The sequence below is a fragment of the Hibiscus syriacus genome, unplaced genomic scaffold (assembly GCF_006381635.1).
Source record: "Hibiscus syriacus cultivar Baekdansim isolate YM2019G1 unplaced genomic scaffold, ASM638163v2 tig00110279_pilon, whole genome shotgun sequence".
Lineage (NCBI taxonomy): Eukaryota > Viridiplantae > Streptophyta > Magnoliopsida > Malvales > Malvaceae > Hibiscus > Hibiscus syriacus.
In genome coordinates, this window is record NW_024062659.1 from 47,475 (window position 1) to 68,076 (window position 20,602).

Below are 20,602 nucleotides of genomic sequence, written 5' to 3' on the forward strand. Positions count from 1 at the left end.
TTTTATATTTTTTTATAATTCTTCTATGTAATACTTAAGTATAAGAGTAAAGTATACAAATTGTCTCATGACTATAGGATATTATTTTATTCAATTCTTTGACTATTAAAAGTTACAAAATAATCATTCAATGATAAAATGTTGCTTTATTAAGTCCCTTGAGTATTAAAATTTAAAAACTAGTCACCCGACTATTCATTATGTTCTAAACTCGTCATTTGCCTTTAAGAATTAACGATTGTCTAAGTTGAATGTTAACGTGGTGACTAAGATATGATAGTCGTTTGAGATTCTGAGATCATATTTTATCATATCATAGTCAGTAGATTAACGTTCAGTTCAGAATACCGTTAATTTTTTAACAAAAAACCATGAGTTTGGAACATAATAAATAGTCGGGTGACTATTTTGTAACTTTTAATTGTAGAAAAACTCAACAAAACAATATTATATAATCGAAATATCATTTATAATTTTTAATAGTAAAAGAACTTAATAAAATAGTACCCTATCATTAGGGACCATTGTACCGAACTCTGTCCGAACAAAGCAGTTGCCATCAATTTCAGTTATCAATTTACTTGGGGGGGGGGGGGAGAAGACAGCGGTATCAGCGTATTGATTAACTTTTCCTGTGTCATATTAGCAACACCAAAACCATATAATCAAAACTCTTACGTATCACTAATATGTTAGTTCGAGTGGTAGGCAATTTGATATTGTTAAAACAGAACTTCAGATTTGAGTATTTGTATATATAAAAAATTCATATTGGGAGACTCACCCACAGATCGATCCAAATTAAGATTAATCAGGATGAAACTTTAAAATCAGAGGGCAAACAAAAAAACCTCTTACATATCAGTGTTGTACCGTGCTTTTTACAAGGCTTACAATAAGTATTTATAAAGCATATATCTTCTCAAGATCAGAATTATAATCATCATCATCTGATATATTTGCAGAGTATGACCACGAGAAAGACTTACTCCCCCTCGCTCGTTTTATTCGCCTTTGAGAGTCGCTCCGTATGAATCTGAAACGTTGCCAGAAAACAAAATAGCACATGCTGGCGAGAGTTCCGACCAGAATCAGTGCTCCTACTATGGTTATAGTAACAACCATCCATGACCTACCCTTTCCTATAACCACGAAAGCGATCGATAAAAACGCTCCGCAGATGCAAGCACAAGCTGCCCACATCAGCTTGTTAACCACGGACACGACCTGCTTTTGCGCGGTCGTGTCCCACGCGACCAACGTGATCTGATCGATAAAATTTGATTTTAATTTTTTTCGTGTCCTTTAAATTTCTATGTTAAAAGTATGTCACATTCTTTATAACTTACCTTTTTATATAACGAAAATCTAATTTTACTTCAAAAAAGAAAAAAGAAAATCATATACCGATAAATCTATGATGAGAAAAATTCAAAATTTTTATTAAGCAAACAATTATTGTAATTTGACACCCTCAAGTACTGAGGGTACGGATGATTATGACATACTATATAACGAAGACTTTATTTATGTTTCCTTTTTCTGAGAAGGAAATAAAACACACCTTATGTTGTAGCAGAATGGATCTATGTGACCACGGTAGGTGCCGCTCGACCGGTGAACTCCTTCATCTTCGACAGTGTTAGTGCAACCTCCACCTGATACCATTTAAAAGAAGAGTCAGCCTTATGTTTTATGGGGAACCATTGATATTATTTCTACAAACAAGAAATTGATGGACTCACAAGAGGAGCGTGAGGTTCCTCGGCCTCTCTTCCGGCCTTCGGTGGATCCTTTTTATATTGCTCGATGTAGAGACGGATAGTAGCACCTTCAGAACCAGTTCCGGACAGCCGGAAAATCTACTTATACAATTTAAATAGTGGTATGTTATTAGAATGGCCGTTATATAACAGTAAAGATGTTCAAAATCATTATTGTATGATCATAATATATGTAATAACACATGTTATTACCGCAATAAAAAAAAAGTAACATAATCAAACTGAGTGACGAAAAACATGAGGAAGTTGACTTACCAATCGTGATCCATCCTCGAACAAAAACCGAATTCCTTGATTCTTTGAAATCGAACCGTCAACGGGATCCTTGTATTCAAACTCATCGGCTTTGACAACTTTTGACACATCCGGTCGAGCCCCCTTCACGATACTGCACGATAGAAGGAAAAAAAACATAAGTTTATCAATTTTATCATTTCAAGGAAAATCTTTAGTCATGACGTGGGGTGAGCAAGACTTGAATCGAAAAACCGAATTTTTTTACTCGAATTGACTTCGAGTTGTAATTCCATAAACTCAACTCGATTAAAAAAAATCAACTTCAAATCGAGTTGTAAATACAGCTCGAAATTTTTAGTAATTACTATATTGATTTTCAAGTTTGAGTCGAATTCTTCGAATTTGTATGATATATGTATGTTACATATGAAAAAAAAATTGTATTGTATATATGGATGTAGAAAACTATTTAAATTAGAATCAGATAGCATTATAATATTATAAATATTTATAATTAAATATAAATAAAAACTCAAAAAATCAACTTGACTCGACTAAAAAAAATTAAGCTAACTTCGAGTTGTAAAATAAGACTCATCAACTCGAATAACTCGAATTTTTTTTTATTCGCCTCGATTCAACACTCACCCCTAACCATAATGACTATGATCAACATGGCAGTTCTAATAATTGTAATGCTCGACACTAACAGCATAAAAAATCAGTCCTGCAAATAAGCTTCGCATTAATATCAAATAGTGGCGTAATTCCAGGAAGTAGTTGAGTGGTTATAAAATTAGTACATATACGTACGCATTAACTTCATCAAGGTTTGACATCAATTTAACCATATTTGCCATTAAATCCTTCGCTCCACCAGCATCTACATTCTTCGCGAAAGAAGATGAATCTAGTTAGATACTCCCTCGATATCTGTAGGCAAAATATAGAAAACAAAATTGCCCAATGTTGTACCTCATAGTCATATCGAGTATAAAAGTGTCGACCATAGGTGGCCCAGTGCTGACGAACTATATCCTCAACTGACACAAGCTTGTCCCCATTGAGATTTTCCTTGTTTTTATATGCAAGGATTGAAAGCCAGGCCAAAACAGCCCAGATTCCATCTTTCTCACGTATATGGTCAGAGCCTGTTCGCAGATAGCTGATTCTGTAAGTTTCTCATAGAAAAATGCAAAACTGATATACTTCGTGGATAGGATTAATAGGAACATCAAATGCTAACCAGTTCCAAAACTTTCTTCTCCGCAAATTGAACATTCCAGCATCCATTAAATTCCCGAAAAATTTCCAGCCCGTGGGTACCTATCAGAGAATAGGCTAGTAGCTCGCTTGAACGGTAAAAACAGTGGCCAGCATAAACCGAGACGGACCAGAAATTTATGTCGGGGTGTGAACTTAAGAAGTTATATTAAAAATTGTATGGGTGCTGAATTAGATAATCAATAGAAAATACAAAGAAAAACCTAAATATAAGGGAATTTAAAATTTCTAGGGGTGCGACCGCATCCAGCACCACCCTTGATCCATCCCTGAGCATAAATATTATCAATAATATTTTTCCATACAATACCTCGAAAAATTTCAGTCCCAAGTTCTTGGCCACAACATCAAGGGCAGCTGATGTGGGCATACTCCTACAAGCAACAAATCCAGAACATAGTTACAATGAAGACAAATAAATAAATATGCAGGAAACGCCATATTAGAGTTTCAACTTCAATATATGTGTAAACAATGGTGAGCTCTCATAGTGGAAGAAATAGTCTGACATGTTTATTTTGCTTTCTGAGAAGTATGGATGCACTTGAGCAGGCCAAAGAGAAAAAGGACTAGGACACATTTTCATCAAATAATTTCAGTTTGTATAGGTTTCAAGTGTAGTATCACCATTTTTAAGCTTAAGTGGCAATGAGCATGTTAGTTGTTCTGGATTGATAATTTTAGTATGACGGAGTTGATATTTTGAAAGGAGCAGCTGGACACTAAGACTGGTTGAAATCTGATACGAAGCAGGTTAAAAACATGCTATTCACAGAAAAGAAGTGGCATGGTGCAAGAAAAAACCTGGCAACTCCCTTCAAACCAGAAGAAAAGTAAGGAATTGCACCAACAGCATTGGCAGCAATGATGGCTATTGAATCTGATGGAGTGACAAAAAACCTAAGAAAGCAAATAAGTTAAAAAAAAATTGTAGAAGACTTGGTAACTATTAAGATGTTAATCAGATTTTGTTGATGGCAACCATGGAATTACTACCTTTTACCCAGGATCATGTTACGATCAGCATCACCATCAGCAGCAGCACCAAACTCAGGTGGTTCAACTTGAGGGTTTGATTGTCCCAATCCCATGCGTTCAACCAACTCCTTGGAATAAGTCAGATTGGGATCGGGATGTCCTCCTCCAAAGTCCTCCTGGTTTGCATTAAGTCAAGCACCACCAAGGAAAAGTCTCATCTATTGGATAAACATAAAAGCAACATAAAAAGACCTTGGGTACGCAGTTCAAAAGGGAGCTTTCTTGTGCCCCAAGCTCCTCCACAAAATGCGATTTGCATAAGCTCCAGCAACTCCATGAAGCGCATCATAGCTTCAATAAGAAGGGAAAGAGTTACACCTTTAACCAAAAACTTGGGTATATGTTAGAAAATATGTTCCTCTTCATAAAGGCAAAATCTGCATACCAGAACGTAAACTTCGGGGATGAAAGCAGCTTGCGGATAAGCTCAAAGTCAAAAATTGACCTGACAAATAGTGGTAAAGGGCTTAGTATTTAGACTGAACGAATTAGCTGCTAATACTAAGAACCCTGACATTGTCAGCATTCAAACATCGAACCAATAACAGAAATGAAATATGTCACAGAATTTTAGCCCATGCAAATGATTTTCTTTGAAGCTTTTAAGTGTTGAACTTAAATAATAATACAATTCCAATCAAGGGAGGTAGAAAAAGATGGGAAACAAATGTCACCATCCCTATGGTGTTGCCAGTCAAAAGGAAAAAACATTTTCACTTGAAAACTTACTTCATCAATTTTATGTAGTCACTAGCTGAATCAAAACCTCAACATCAAAGTTTCCTTCAGGCCCCGTAAAGTTGGTAACACCAATTGCACTAATGTCTACCTGGATTATGCAACAAATTAACAACATTAACGTAAATGGAACAAAGACAATGAAAACGTTGTTCCAAGTATGCAGACAAACATTTGGTAGCCCCTCAGCAATCAGATATTCTTTTATTGTTTTTGTGTTCTCAAAGATCTTATCAGTGACGGCCTCTGGAGCAGGTCCACCATTTTCCATGTTGTATTTAATTCCAAAATCCTGCAGTAAATAAACAAAAGCAAAAGCCTCAGGCATATATAAAATGTTGCATATAAATTTTTATTTATTTTTACTAAATGGACAGACTCGGACAAAACAAAAGTAATCATACATCTATTCAATGTTGCATGTAAAAGCAACTTTTAGAAAATAGGAAAAATAAGTTAGGCACTACCTCATCAGGGCCACCGGGATTGTGACTAGCTGTCAAAATAAAGGCCCCAGTTCCTTTCGATCCCTGGAATTAGAAGTTCACAAGTGGAACCTTAATCAAATTCAAACGTATCAACTAATTTTGTTAACAACCCACTACGGGTAATGAGGGAGGGGGATAATAACAATAATAACAGTGTGGAATTGCAGCAATATTACTCACATCTGCACCAACCCTTTCACGTATCACAGCTGATACAGCTGGAGTTGAAAGCAATCCATTTTGACCAACCCATACACGCCTTACTCCATTTGCAGCTGACATCTTGATTATTATCTGTCAATTTAACAAGATTACGACACCAAGCAATTACACTATGGTTAATGACTGAATACTAAATGATATCATTTTCAAAAAGGAGATAACATCATAATAAACACAAACAGTCTAGAAGTCATCAATTGCAACCTTTTGAGCATTTAATTTAGAGTTTGTGCACCAATATTACATCATAATAATTGTTCAACCAGAACACCTACTACACACACATTGTCCACATTACTGGTCACATGTAATGTTTTATACAGGCATTCCCTCGTCCACCATACAAGGATGAAAAATATGAGTTGACCAGAGATTACCTTCGAACATTTTTATGCTGATTAACCCGTATCAACTAATACTAATACACCATACAAGTAGTCAAGTAGAAATGCAACAAATAAGTAGTAGAGATGTCATGGGTAGTTTAAGAAAGTTTATTTAACCATATCTAAATTTAGGTTCAAAGAGTTGCAGTACCTGAATAGCATCCTTGGAGAAATAACGACCGTCACCAGAAACAACAAGTGTAGCGCCTACAACCATGAAAATATTTTTTTTAAAAAAAGAGTAATTATAATATACTGAATGAATGTGACCAAGAAAAATAGTAAAATAAAACAGAATAAATGTTCATATCAATTGTGCAAAATCAGAAAAGGGGATAATGAACTTAAAGATCACCATGATCATAAGGACTAATATTTATACAAGGTTCTATCAGTACGAACTACAATTGTTAAAGTTGAAGCCAAAATATAAATTCAACGAGTGCACTTAAAGCTCCTTATACTGCTCTTCAGGACAGCGATTCTAAAAAGGATAGAAAACTAGAAAATAATTTAGCTGCAAAATCCAATTCTACTTTGGCGAAACAAAGAAAAGAATTAAAGCAAATGATATGACCAAAAGAACAGTTCTATCAGAATGACTCAAGCAAATTACCATTCAAGATAACATGTACACCTCCCAAGTATATTTAGTGCCATACGATCCCTCCATAAGGCTACCCCTACTATTTCAAAGCATGTTCTATGTAAGCCTTAGATAAGCTCAATTCCAAGCTTCTATATGCATTGCTTAACATGCCACGTTAAGTGTCTAAATAAATAAATGAGGACCAAGTAAATTTAGCATACAAAAATCAAGCATAACAAACATCCCTACCTCTAACTTTCTCTGGTGTAAGGGCGTTGAATGTTGACTGAACGAAATTGTGCAAATAATGAGGTTGAACAAAAACTTTCACCTGGGAAGATCAAAACGCTAAATTATTCAATTAATCAAACAATTAAAGCAACAAGAGAGAAATATTTGTAAGAAAAATGTAGAAAATACCACAACAACTAAGTTGTACTATTTTTTAAGATCAGTTCCAGAGTATTAAAACATAAAATTTAACGGTAAACCATTGAAAGCTTTATTAAAATCAAAGGCCGAAACTATGATCTGAATGTGATAGACTATAAAGAATCATGAATTACAATTTGACGCATTATTAGAAAATGAGAATATTTAACTTGAAATTCAAGCCTCCAATGATCAAGAGAGAAATTAGAGTCAATCAAAAATAAATAAATTCAATTAAATAATAGAGAAACTTGATTCAGATCCAATATATAGAAAATGAAGGGAAAATAAATTATGATTTATGTTAAAACTTTAAAATGGCAAACAAATCAGAGACGAAAAGAGGTTCCTGTCCATTTAAGTGTTATATATTTAAGAAATAAGAATTACTGCTTATCTATATAAAAAAAATGAAGTTAACTTTGCATGAAGAGATCTGATTCAATGAGAAGCACTTCCATGCATCAAATTGAACTAAAAAAGAGATCAACACGTCGGATAACGAATCAAATCAAACGAAACGAATAAAAAGCGTAAGATTTACAAAAAGTCAAAAACCTTCTTACGGAGGCCAGAAGTGCCAGGCTTCTGGCCATCGAACGGCGTAGTTGGCACTTTCGACACCTCAAACACCATTTTTGTCACTGCCGAAAAACGCACTCAGATCCTCAGATCAATCAAAGCAGTCAATCTAAACACGAATCTCAGAAATCTTAATAAATAATAGAGAAAAAAAGTGCAAAATTCGAGAAAGATAACTCACACGTTGGGGAGATCAAAGAGAAATGCGATTCGACGAAGCTTCGGTGTTTTCTTTATGGATTTGTTAGCAATGGGGGGGAGATGGAAGGATGCAATGGTTATAGGCTGAAATTTATAGAAACTCAATATTTTCAAATGTCGGTTAGTTTGGGATGAACGAGTCCTTCGCGGGCTATCTGACTAACCCGGTGCGTACGAGCCGGATTTTATACAAACAGTTTCTTTTTTGGGTTTAAGGTTGTACGAAACGCACGAACTTTGGTATTTTTACCGAAAAATTATCGGTGACCGGTATATTTATCGATCTAACATCGGTCAGATTATATTTTTTGATCTAATACCCGTAGTAGTAAAGCGCGCCCCCTGTACCGCACTATACCCTGACATGGCTTACACGTGGGTATAGCACGCCTTCTGTTCCGCGCTATAGCTGTTTATCTGACACGTGAGGTATAGCGCGGTACAAGAGACGCGCTATACCTTTAATTACTCTCAACCTTCCCTATAAATACCCCTCGTCCATTACTTTCATCATACCATATTCTCAAATTCTCTTAAATACTCTCTCTGTTTAAGGTATATTTATAATATTTTAATATTATGTATTTAATTTATTTAAGCATTTACTTTATTTATTATTTTACTAATATAATTTTTTTGCAAATATAATGGAAGGCGATATACTTCGCTTGGATGAAAATCATATATCTCGACACTTTGCTGATACGGTAACATTTTAACGTTTAATTTAATTTAAATTATTTGTAATAGTTTGTTGATTTATTTAATGCATGATTATTAGATTAAGAATTAATTTGTGTAATTATTATATTTTAGGAGAATGACCGTGTATTAGATCCTTTTATTAGGAATCTTAAGTTAGTGATATATAGCCGTGTCTTGCCATATTTAGTAGAGGTTGGATTTGGTTACATAGGTAGATATCAGGGTCACTGTAAGATAGAATCAGACCTTATTTCTGCCTTAGTAGAGCGGTGGAGGCCGGAGACCCACACATTCCATCTTCCGTGCGGAGAGTGCACGATTACACTTGAGGATGTTACTATACACCTAGGGCTTCCAGTGGATGGAGATGTGATATCAGGGATCTCACAGGGTTCCTGGACTACTTTACTTGACAGATCGCGTGCTCCGGCAGTTTGGTTGTTTTCAACCAATTCCGGAAGCACCTCGCAATATGGACGAGTTGCATAGCTTAGATAGACGCGGCAAGACAGATACAAATTGGCTGGTGAGGCATCATGAGTGGGTCGTGTTGTGGGAGGATCGACATCAGCGCCTTCCCCGTAGAGAGCCCATTTTACTTGACCTCTTAAGTGTTGCTGAAGGTTATTATGAGTGGTTCAATAGTAACGGGAAACCGTTTCTGTTTCTCAAGGATGCACGAGGGCAGACCTTTCCGCGACGTCGACAGAGACGTTCACCGACACAACACCATCGTCCCCCGACTCGTGGACGGAGAGCAGGCGCTTCCGATTCATCCACAGCCATATATGATGCCGCAGTCTTTCCATTACCAGATGTCGCCGCCTCCGCCTTCATCTAGTTTTATGACCCCGCCGCCACCACCGTCATAGATGACCCCTCCTGGAGGCTATTATGGGTCTATGTTGTAGATCCGACTTGGGGTTCATATATTGAATATCTGGCGGGTTCAGCCTCATCACCCATGGCCACAACACAGACACCTCCTATACAGTTTTCACACTCAGCGATGTCTGGGTTTTATGAGTTTTCCCAGTTTTCGTAGGCCGGTGGTATAGTCAGTCATACACCTCCAGGGTCCTTATTCTATGGAGGTGCTTCATCGTCATCAGCTCCTCATCAACCTAATGTACATGCTCAGGATGACGACGACGATGATGACAACGAGGAGTCATAACCAGTGATACGAAGAAATCCTCCTCGAGACCGACAACCACCGCTTGAGGAACACATTCGCGACGCATGCATCGATAGATTTTTTTTATATTTGTATTTACTTTATTTTGTTAAATTGTAATTTTTATTATTTCTCATTTAATAACTTTATTTTGTTAAATTTGTTGGACTTTTTTTAATGTATTTCAGTTAATTTTGTTTATTACCATTTAATATCAGTTATTTAATTTTGTTATCATTTACCATTTAATTCTTATTGTAAGTTTGTTGTATTTAAATACCAAATTGTTATTAGTTTGATAAAATTTAATGATTGTGTTCTTTTTTTAATCTTCATCAGCGATTATCGAATGACATTAACTTGAAGTAAATACAAATTAAAGTACAAGAATTATTATTTGATAAACAAATACATCATTTCCTCATCAATTGTTACTTGATGACAACAGAACTGGACATGTTTTTCTAGTGTGTCCTGGGTTTCTACAATGGTCACATCTTCTGTCTTGTCTAAATCTTTCTCGAATACCCATATTGCAATGAATTCGATTGGATTTTGGACGACCACGCTCCCTCAATAAACTCAGATTTGGTACAATCGGAAGCCAAACTTGAACCTCATCAGGGTCTTTGTCATTACTTATGGGGGGAAACTCAAATTCGTATACCTTAAAAACTTCAGATAGTAGGTATACGGGATCCACAAAATGGTTATAGTCTTGACGTGTATGCGAGCAAGTTGCTATCACATGAGAGCATGGATACTTCAGAGCTTGAAAAAACCCGCAGTCGCACGTTCTGTCCCTTAGATTTACTCTTAACGACACAACTTCAATCCCTTGAAGAGGTCGCGTCAACTCTATGACACGAAACATTTCATGCCTTCTAGAGAAGCTTGTTACAGACATTCCATTTGATGCAACAATTATTTTTTGTAGATCTGCAACTAATCTAGGGTGATAGACATGACGCCTTGCATCCAGGTTTGAACTTGTCCCCCGAGCTTCATAAAAAGCACCCCCAAACGAAAATATAGTTTTTACCAAAGCCGCTACAGGTAAGTGACGTGCACCCTTTAAGGTTGAATTGATTGCCTCAGCCAAGTTGGTCGTCATGTGTCCATATCGATATCCACCATCATATGATTTCGTCCACATTTCTTTATCGATGAGGCTGATGTAATCGTATCTTTCCTCGTTCTTCGCCCGCAAATCTTGAAGCATTGATTCAAACGTTCGAGGAAGTAGTTCGTAACCTGATAAAAAATGTATAACTTACTAACTTGCTTTCTTTGCAAAATTAAAACGATTGAAAGAAAACAAACTACATCAGTTTCACTTACCCATGCGCATAATTAATTGACGCTCATCATTATTCTTGTACCTTCCATGATAGTTCGCAGCAATGTATCGGAGACAATACCTATGTTGGACAAAGGGAGGTTGCCACATTGAACCCAAAGACTCCATTGCTGCTTTGATCCCAGCTCCGCGATCTGAAATGACACAACAACAGCTATATGAGAGCTTGCTTTTACCATGGGCATGATGGCTTGGCATATCATTTCATAGTCCAAGTTGGGATGATCTTGGTTGACCCCTCCAGCACAACATGTGTGAGGACCGTTGTATACTGTTAGTTCCCATATATTGTTTTTCCTCTTCATTTTCGATACGTGAACCATCCAATTGCATCCGTTTTCGCGTCGGGCACAATAGCATACATATTTTTCGATCGTCGATCGATTGACTCTGGACTGAACAGAATTACGGATATTGTAATTTTTTATAGCCATCACTGCTTCTTCTTTGCTTGAAAACTTCATGCCTAAATATAACTCACCATTATTTATTGATGAGTAATATCCATAGTCACCGAGATGAAGCATATCCGCAAATTCTGGCCCGTACATTGTACCATAATCAGCTTCATACATGTGTGCAGGAGGGTCAGTTTGTGCCACATTTCCTGGAACTTCATCATCATCGAAGTTGAATTGCGGTGATTCTGGGTGAATGAATAATCCAGTCTCAGCACCATCCGCACCAGGCTCACGAAGCGGTTCTTCTGTGGAGATGATGGTTCATCCATGCTCTCCATTTAGGTCGAAGAACCTACTACTTGCACGCCTTCCCCTTGAACTGGAAGGCATATCGACATTGACGTCGAAAAAGCTCGCAGTCGAATGCCTCCCCCTGGAGCTTGAAGTCATCATGTCAAATGGAAACTGCATAGATGGTTGCGTCGATGGCATCTCCATATGGTCAAAGAAATTTGCAGATGAATGCCTTCCCCTTGAACTGGACGCGATGTTGCCATACGGATTGTTCGTGGACCCACCTCAGTACATATCGTAAGGAGTTGCGGATGAATGTCTCCCCATTATGGCATTAAAATCATTACACATTACTGTAGTCGGGCTGTCAACTTGTTCAGCCAGCCCATAGTGGGAGCTTAATGATTGACCCCAACAGCATGCACTTGAACAAATATGTATACATCTCAATAGTGGCGTCTGAATAATTACTTTGAGCTTCAACCATCATTTGAACATCATCATTGTTCGACGACATTCTTTTACTACTTCCAACATGAATCTTCCTCGAAATCTTCGTTATCAGCTCCTCAAGAGTTATGTTTCTCTTGAATGATATTTTAACACGCTCATTTGATACGAAAACAACGCCGGTTTCATCTTTCGAATTTCAACATAATAATAAACAATAGTTGAAAGTCGCACCATTCTTTGAGTTTAAAAGTGCGGCAATTTATATCTGCAAAAAAACTGAAACAAACCTGATTAAATAAATTATATGAACGAAAATATAACACAATAAATTTTTTACACATCAACGTAAATAATTTAAATAATATAATTTTTATATTATTACATGCACTGCAAAACTATTTTGATGTATGCTCCTATTTTCAAAAATTAATTGAAAATAATTAGTATAATATTTTTTTAAATAATCATAATAAACAATAAGTGTAGTAAAAAAAATTTATAACGAAATTATAACGAAAAATCGCACGAACTTCTAAATCAAATATGAGAAAATTACCAAAATTATTACTCGTTGATGGAATTGTTGTATTAATTTATAAGTTGAGAGGAGAGATGTGAGGAGATGTGAGAAACTTAAACGAGAGTGAAGGGTATTTATAACCATATAAGGCGCGGTACCTGCACTGCGCTATATAAGTAAAGTCCGCGCTATACGTACGCGCTGAGCAGGGGCGACGCTATACCCCTACGTGGCGTATAGCGCGGAACAGGGGGCGCGCTATACCCACGTGTAAGCCATGTCAGCGTATAGCGCGGTACAGGGGACGCGCTATACCCCACGTGGCGCCAAATCAGCATATAGCGCGGGGCAGGGAGCGCGCTTTACTGCTACGGGTGTTAGATCGAGAAATATAATCTGATCGGTGTTAGATCGGTAAATATACCGGTCACCGGTGATTTTTCGGGAAAAATGCCTCAAACTTTTGAAAAAAAATCCAATTAAACATTCAACTTTTTAGGGTAATTACATTTAGTATCTAAAATTATTAGTTTTAGTCTGTTTTAGTATCTAAAATTTTAAAATTTTAAAAACGTGCCTAACATTTAATTTATTTATTTTAGTACCCACCATTAATAACTTAATGCATTTAGTACCTAAACTATCAATTTTGGTATATTTTAGTATTTAAACTTTTATTTTTTTCAAAATTTAACGTTATTTTTGAACATGGATACTAAAATGAAATAAAAATTAAACTTTATGTGATTTTAAAAAATTACAAGTTCAGGTACTAAAACTGACCAAAACTGATAGTTTAAATATTAAACGCGTAATTTACCCAACTTTTTATCTAACTGAATTTTTTAATTTCAAAAATAAAATCAATTCAAATTAATTAAACAGTTCCACCAATTTTAACAGTAACCTCTTGTATAATTATCCATTATACATTTTAAATAAAAGGATAAACTATTCATTTAGTACATAAACTATCATTTTTTGTCTGTTTTAGTATTAAACTTTCAATTTTTCTAAAATCATATGTATTGTTTATTTTTGCTTCATTTTAGTTCCTAATGTTTAATTTTTGTTTCATTTTAAGCGTTACAAACTTAACATGTTTAGTGTATAAACTATCAATTTTGGTTGTTTTAGTACCTAAAATTCTAATTTTTTAAAAAACCTAACATTAAATTTTGTACTTGGTATTAAACTGGAACAAAAATTAAATTTTAGGTATCGTTTTGAAAAAATTGAAAGTTTAGATATTAAAATTGATCAAAATTGTTAGTTTAGACATTAAATGCATAATTTACCCTGAATAAAATTACATGACTAAATTATAAATCTAAGCATAAAGTCCATTGGAGACAATTGGATTATTTATGGTTTTGGTCCCTTGAAAGTATAGATATTACTAAAAAAACTGTTGGGTTATTTTGGTTTTGGTGTTTGATCCTTTGTTTTCTTGATTAATGCATCATTGAGTCCATGGGAGACAATTGGATCAGTAGGGGAAAGGAAGTTCATGTTATGCAAGAAGCCAAAGAGTGAGAAAATGGAAGGCAATAATGGAAGAAGGCCAAGTGAAGCAATTTCTAGGAAAGGAACTTCTGGGATTTGGAAAGCATTGATTCATAAATCATCTCTCTTAAAATTTCTTCCCATTAGTTCATTAATTGGTTTATGGAAATGGCATAGAATGTGTGCATTCTTCACCCTATTTTCATTCAAATGTGTGTATTTCTCCCCCATTAATTCATAAATCCCAACTTTTGCCTTTGCCTTTGAAATGTGATGTGTTCTAAATCTATTTATTTGAATATCTTTAAGGGTATATTTAGTTCGATTTGAATACCGAGAGGGGTTTATTTAAGTGGTAAGCAATTTGATATCGCTTAAGTAAGGTATCAAATTCAACTCCTTGTGTATGTAAAAATTCCAACTAGAAGATTCATTCACCAAAATCAAATACGATTTGCCCTAGAATCGGGAGAGTAACTAAAAAATAAGATATGATATTATTCTTTTTAGAGATTTAGGTTTGAGTAACTGTGTTTAAAGTCTATGTGCGCTATCAATTAATTAAAATTTGAAAAAAAATATATTTTGTAATTTATTTAGATTATTAAAAAAATTAAATATAATTATATTAATCTTAATTACATTAAGAATATTAAATTATATCACATTAAATTATATTATTAATTATGAAGATAAAAAGAAACAAAAATCGATACTTCAATAATTCATTTGTAAAAAGTTAACAAAGAGGGAAAAAATGCAAGATTTAAATAGTATTTTTTTAAATATTTGTGATTTATATTTGTTGGAACATATTTTCAGATATAAATTTAAAGATAAGATATTTTAAATATATAAATATCTTATAAAAGTAACTTAATGATTTAAAAAATCCTTTATCTGTTTGGAAAATCAATTGAACCCATATTTTTTTACATTTAAATCTTTTATCAATACTAAATGATTATAAAATAGTATGTATTTTAAATATTCTTAATTATTTAATAATAAACGTTTAATCGTTATACTACAGTCATGTTCGAATTTGAGATTTTTAGAAACAACAATGATTTCTTTAACCATCGAGACAAAGTGATTCGTGCTAATGTGTAAAATTAGATTGAGATGTTCGTTCTATAACTATAATAACTATGTTAAATGTTTGATTCGAATTAATCAATCGATATATTAGATACGTATGATTAAACTATAAAAATTGTTTCAGATGTAAATGAAATAATATTAAGTTTTTATAATTAATGTGTAAAATAGATCTGTAAATAGTTTTACGGATTTTCCGCTGCTTATTCAATGGTCTCAGTTCTGTTTGTTACCCTCCAAAATTTCCCTGATTTCCTGTAGTCACCTCTCTTCAATTTTTACTCCAGCGTCTCAGATAATGGACTACGTCGATCTCCACGAAGTTCACGATGCCGCTATTTCCGCCGCCGCCAACGGTGGCGCTAACCACGTCGACCACGGTTGGCAGAAGGTTTCGTATTCCAAGCGCCAACGTAAGGCCAAATCCACGGCCGATCCCGAAAAGCCCAACCTCACCCTCGTTAACGGAGTCCTAAGTAGCGGCGCTCCCAACGTTTTCCTTTCCATTGAGCAGCAGTCACAGGATCGGCGCCGTCGGATCCTCGAAGCTCAAAGAGCTGCTGATGCCATCGAGGGCGATGCTAAGGTTAAGAATACCAGATCCGATCTCGATGATGACGATGATAGCGATCTGGAAGCGTTAAGACTGACGGAAAGCCGGCGGAGGCGGAAAAGAAGGTGAAGCAAAAGAAACCAAAGAAGACTAAGGTACGGTTGCTGAGGCTGCTGCGAAGATCGATCCAGCTGATCTCTCGGTTTATCTCTGTAAGCATGCAACTATGATAGATTTCATTTTATTTGTTTAAGGAATCAGTTGGTCATCTAATTTTTTCATTGGTCTTGGAATTAGGAATTGAGTGGCGAACAGCAGGAAATTCAAATGCAGAAGTTTGCGAATTTTTATGGGAAGGCATTTCAGGAGGTGGTGGCGGGACAGTTTCCTTGGGTGAAGATGTTTAAGGAGAGCACTGTTGCCAAGCTTGCTGATGTGAGTTTTTTTTTTTACTATTTTCTTCTTTTTAGTATTGATTTATGACAATCTGGAATTTCAATTTGTCTGTTGGATCGGTGAAAGGATGCAATCTATTTATGTATTTTTTTGGAAAGATAAGTTGTTGCCTGTTTGACTGTTTAAATTGAACTCTTTTTCCAAGGCTTGATTTCTGGATTTACTGGATAAAATGTGTTATCATCCATGGTTTTATTAGGAAGCTCATTGAGATTCTTTAAAAATTTATATCTGCATGATTGTAATTGAAACTGACTGATGATGATTTTTCATTGTAGTATCTCTATCTATTTGTTGTGTTTACTTCCTTTCCCTGACTCTTTGACAGATACCCCTTTCGCATATTCCTGATGCTGTTTATAAGACATCAGCCGAGTGGATCAGCCAACAATCCCTTGAGGCACTTGGTTTCTTTGTGCTATGGTCTTTAGACATCATTCTTGAGGATTTGGTGGCCCAACAAGCAAGTGTTAAGGGCTCCAAGAAAAGTGTGCAACAGACATCCTCGAAGTCTAAGGTAACTTATTGGCCTTTTTGCTGTTAAGTTGGTTATATTCTTTGGTTTTTTATCCATTAATTTGATGCCTGACGCTGGTGTGTTGATATTAGTTATTTGCTTTGAGATGTTTGACATGTATTGGTTTTTACATGTTAAGCTTGATGCAGCTTAAAGAAACAGAAACCATGAAACATACAATACCCTTTGAGTGATTGGAATATATGTCCGTGGGAAAGAATTTAATATCATAAAATTTAAAAGCTGGATTATTTCCTTTCAAATGTCTAAACAATTTTATGGGAAGTTCCCTTATTGATGCTCAAGCTAGGCAGCACCTAGTAAATGTTTTCTTTTGAATATGATGAAGTGATAAATCTGGGAGATAGCCGGTTTATGCTTTGAAAGTTGCATTTATTAACTTTAAGGGAGATTGAATTCATTTAATTCAATGAACTTGAGAAACGTTTCTTCATTTTCGTTTTTATTTGTTTCTTTTCCATGTGATTCATGGAGGTTTTGGTTTATCATTATTTAACTTTGCCAGTTAAAAGGCATCTACCTCTAACTTTAGGCAAGAGATACAGTCCACCTTAATTTGGGTTTGATACAAACATAGTTTGCAGGTTGGTATATTTGTGGCACTAGCAATGGTACTGCGACGTAAACCTGACGCCTTAATTAGTGTATTGCTGAAGCTGAGAGAAAATTCAAAATACCAAGGACAAGATAAGCTCCCTGTCACTGTATGGATGATAGTTCAGGTAAGTGGTGGCAACACAACATCAGTCTAACTGATATGTAAATGTTGAAGGTAGTTAAATTTCCGTTACACGTTCCTCTTTAATATGCTTCTTTTTTCACACATCAATGTTTTACTGTCTAGGCATCCCGAGGAGATCTTGCTGTGGGGCTGTACATGTGGGCACATCACCTCTTGCCTATTGTAGGTGGCAAGAACTGTAATCCACAGTCCAGAGATCTAATTTTACAGCTAGTGGAATGGTATTTAGTTTCTATTGTTTCCACCTTTTTTCCCTTTCTGGTTCACTTTTTAATATTTTCTTTGAGCTTCAAATCGAAAAAAAGATTATTCAGTTTTTCCCTTTTTGTCAAAGGATCTTATCTGTCTCAAAAGCTCGGACAATTTTGGTAAATGCCGCTGTTAGAAAAGGGGAGCGTCTGGTGCCACCATCTTCATTTGAGATTCTACTGCGAGTTACCTTCCCTGCATCTTCAGCAAGAGTAAAGGTTAGAATAAGAGTTTGACTCTGTGCATTTATCATGTCATTGAATAGATTGAAATCATTAGTCTCTCAACCTTCTCACTATGTTATGGTAATGTTGTGCAGGCAACTGAAAGGTTTGAGGCCATATATCCCACAATAAAGGAAGTGGCTCTCGCTGGTTCCCACGGAAGCAAAGCAATGAAACAAGTATCTCTGCAGATATTTCTTTTTTCTATCAAAGCAGCCGGTGAAGGTCAGTTTTTTGTTTGAAAATATTTCTTCTTTGTGGTTTCCACTCCCCCTATCCCCCACTTCGTTCTAATGGCAGTTTCGAGGTCACTTTTCAAACAGTTACTCCCCAGCTATCCAAAGAAGCCGCCGGAATAGTCATATGGTGTTTGAACCAGAATGCTGAATGCTACAAGCTTTGGGTGGGCTTTAAACTATTTTAGTTTTTTACGAAATGCATTTATAAGAAGCTTTCTACTCATTAATTGTTTTTTCTCTATCTGGTTGTGAATAGGAAAAGGCTTATCTTGAGAATCTAGAAGCAAGTGTTGCTGTTCTCAGAAGACTTTCTGAGGATTGGAAACAACACCCTGTAAAAGTTACTATTCTTGACCCTTTGAGGGAAACAATCAAGAATTTTCAGAGCAAGGTACTTACGATCCATCTTACTCGGTACTGAGTGTGTCAGATGCTCGGGTTTGACCTCGAGTATATTCAACATTTTCCACCTTTTTTTTCATTTGGAGAGCCATACCTCCGTACCCTTATCCGATTTTATGTACTACATGGGTATGGGGGCACTTGAAAAAGGAAAATTGAGAACAACATAGCTTATTGTGCTACAAAATTTTGTTATTCGGACTTGGATTTGCGTTTCAGTTATGGATATATGTCCGATACATGTATGTCTAAATTTTTTTATATAATTTTCAAGGATCCTTTAAGCATCATATGCCGGACACGGATATTTCAAGAAGGACATAATATTTTTAACATTTTACTTGGAGGATATATTATCAACTGATTTATCATTTTCCTTTTCTCCATTTTCAGAATGAAAAAGCGATGATCGATGAAGCTGATGCTGCCAGACAGGCACTGTTTCAAGATGCAGGCAAGTACTGTAAGCACATATCGGGAAAGCTATCGCGTGGCCATGGATGCTTGAAAGCTTTGGTCGTCCTTGTTGTTGCACTTGCTGCAGGTGCTGCTTTCTTTTCTCAGAACATCGATGCCTCGGACTGGAACAAACTGTCCGAAGCTTTCAGCACCTCGGATTGGAACAAACTGTTCAGTGCTTTCAGAGCATAACAATCTTCAGCATCTCGTAAAACTTCGGTTTTTAGATACATCTTTTTCGATTGAGAACTTCTAACTGGCAAATGGGAAGGGGAAAAGAATACTACTAGGATAGCGGCTTAAGGAAGATGATCGTAAGATTATGCAATGAGTTTGGTGATTTACTACAGATTACGTGTATTTCAAGTAATTTATTATAATGACTTTTGTAGGTTCAAATAATACGGGGATTGAAAGTTTCTTGGGTTAGTTGGCTGTTAGGTGTGTGAGCATAACTTGCTTTAAACTTCGAAACCGATCCGGTCGGGATTTGCTCGAGTCGGTTTGTTTAAAACTGTTTTGGCTCAAATTTGTTACGAGTTTCAATCCAAGATCTATTTGCGAAATGAATGGTTTAATAGATTGTTTTTATCGAGGGAGAGCCTAACCACGGCTAAGGAAATATTTGACTGAAAATATTATAAAACTCATAATATTTTAGATTGGACGTAACTTAAAATATTAATTTTTTTCTTAATATTTTTTTTTGTTAAAAGTTTTCTTTATAATATTTTCGGTTAAACATAAAATATTAAAATAATAACATTTTAGGTTGCGTCTAAATTAAAATTTTATGATACTTGTAACATCTAAGATCACACATTTTTTATTGTTCTTTTGCTTTAAATTAGATCGTTGTACCTTGTAATGTTTGATTTATATTTTTAAATGTTTGATTTTTGTACTTTTGCCTGCAGCTTTTCACACACGTCATTCGTTCTCGTGTTAATCGGACACGTATAGTAAAATGTACTTGAAACAACAATTTGTACTAAAACTAGAAAAGCATTGAAGCTGTGTTCTTAGTTTGCAGAACCGAAGTTCACAGAGTGAAAATGGGCAACCCTTGAAGAAGTTGTCGAACAAGAGTTTATATAATTCGGGATTTAAATTGTAATTGCGATAGAACTTCAACCGCGAAATGACGATCATAACATCGCGCTTTACAGGCAGAAAATTACAAAAGGCCGACATATGAGGAGGTTAGGAAGACCTTCAAGCCTTCCTTTAGTGACATTGGCA

The 20,602-nt window shown here is 35.6% G+C and overlaps 2 pseudogenes; one reads left to right on the forward strand and one right to left on the reverse strand.

Moving 5' to 3' along the window:
* Positions 1-1,497: 1,497 nt before the first annotated feature.
* LOC120115831 lies at positions 1,498-7,914 on the reverse strand (annotated as a pseudogene).
* Positions 7,915-15,724: 7,810 nt separating this feature from the next.
* LOC120115835 lies at positions 15,725-19,789 on the forward strand (annotated as a pseudogene).
* Positions 19,790-20,602: the final 813 nt, after the last annotated feature.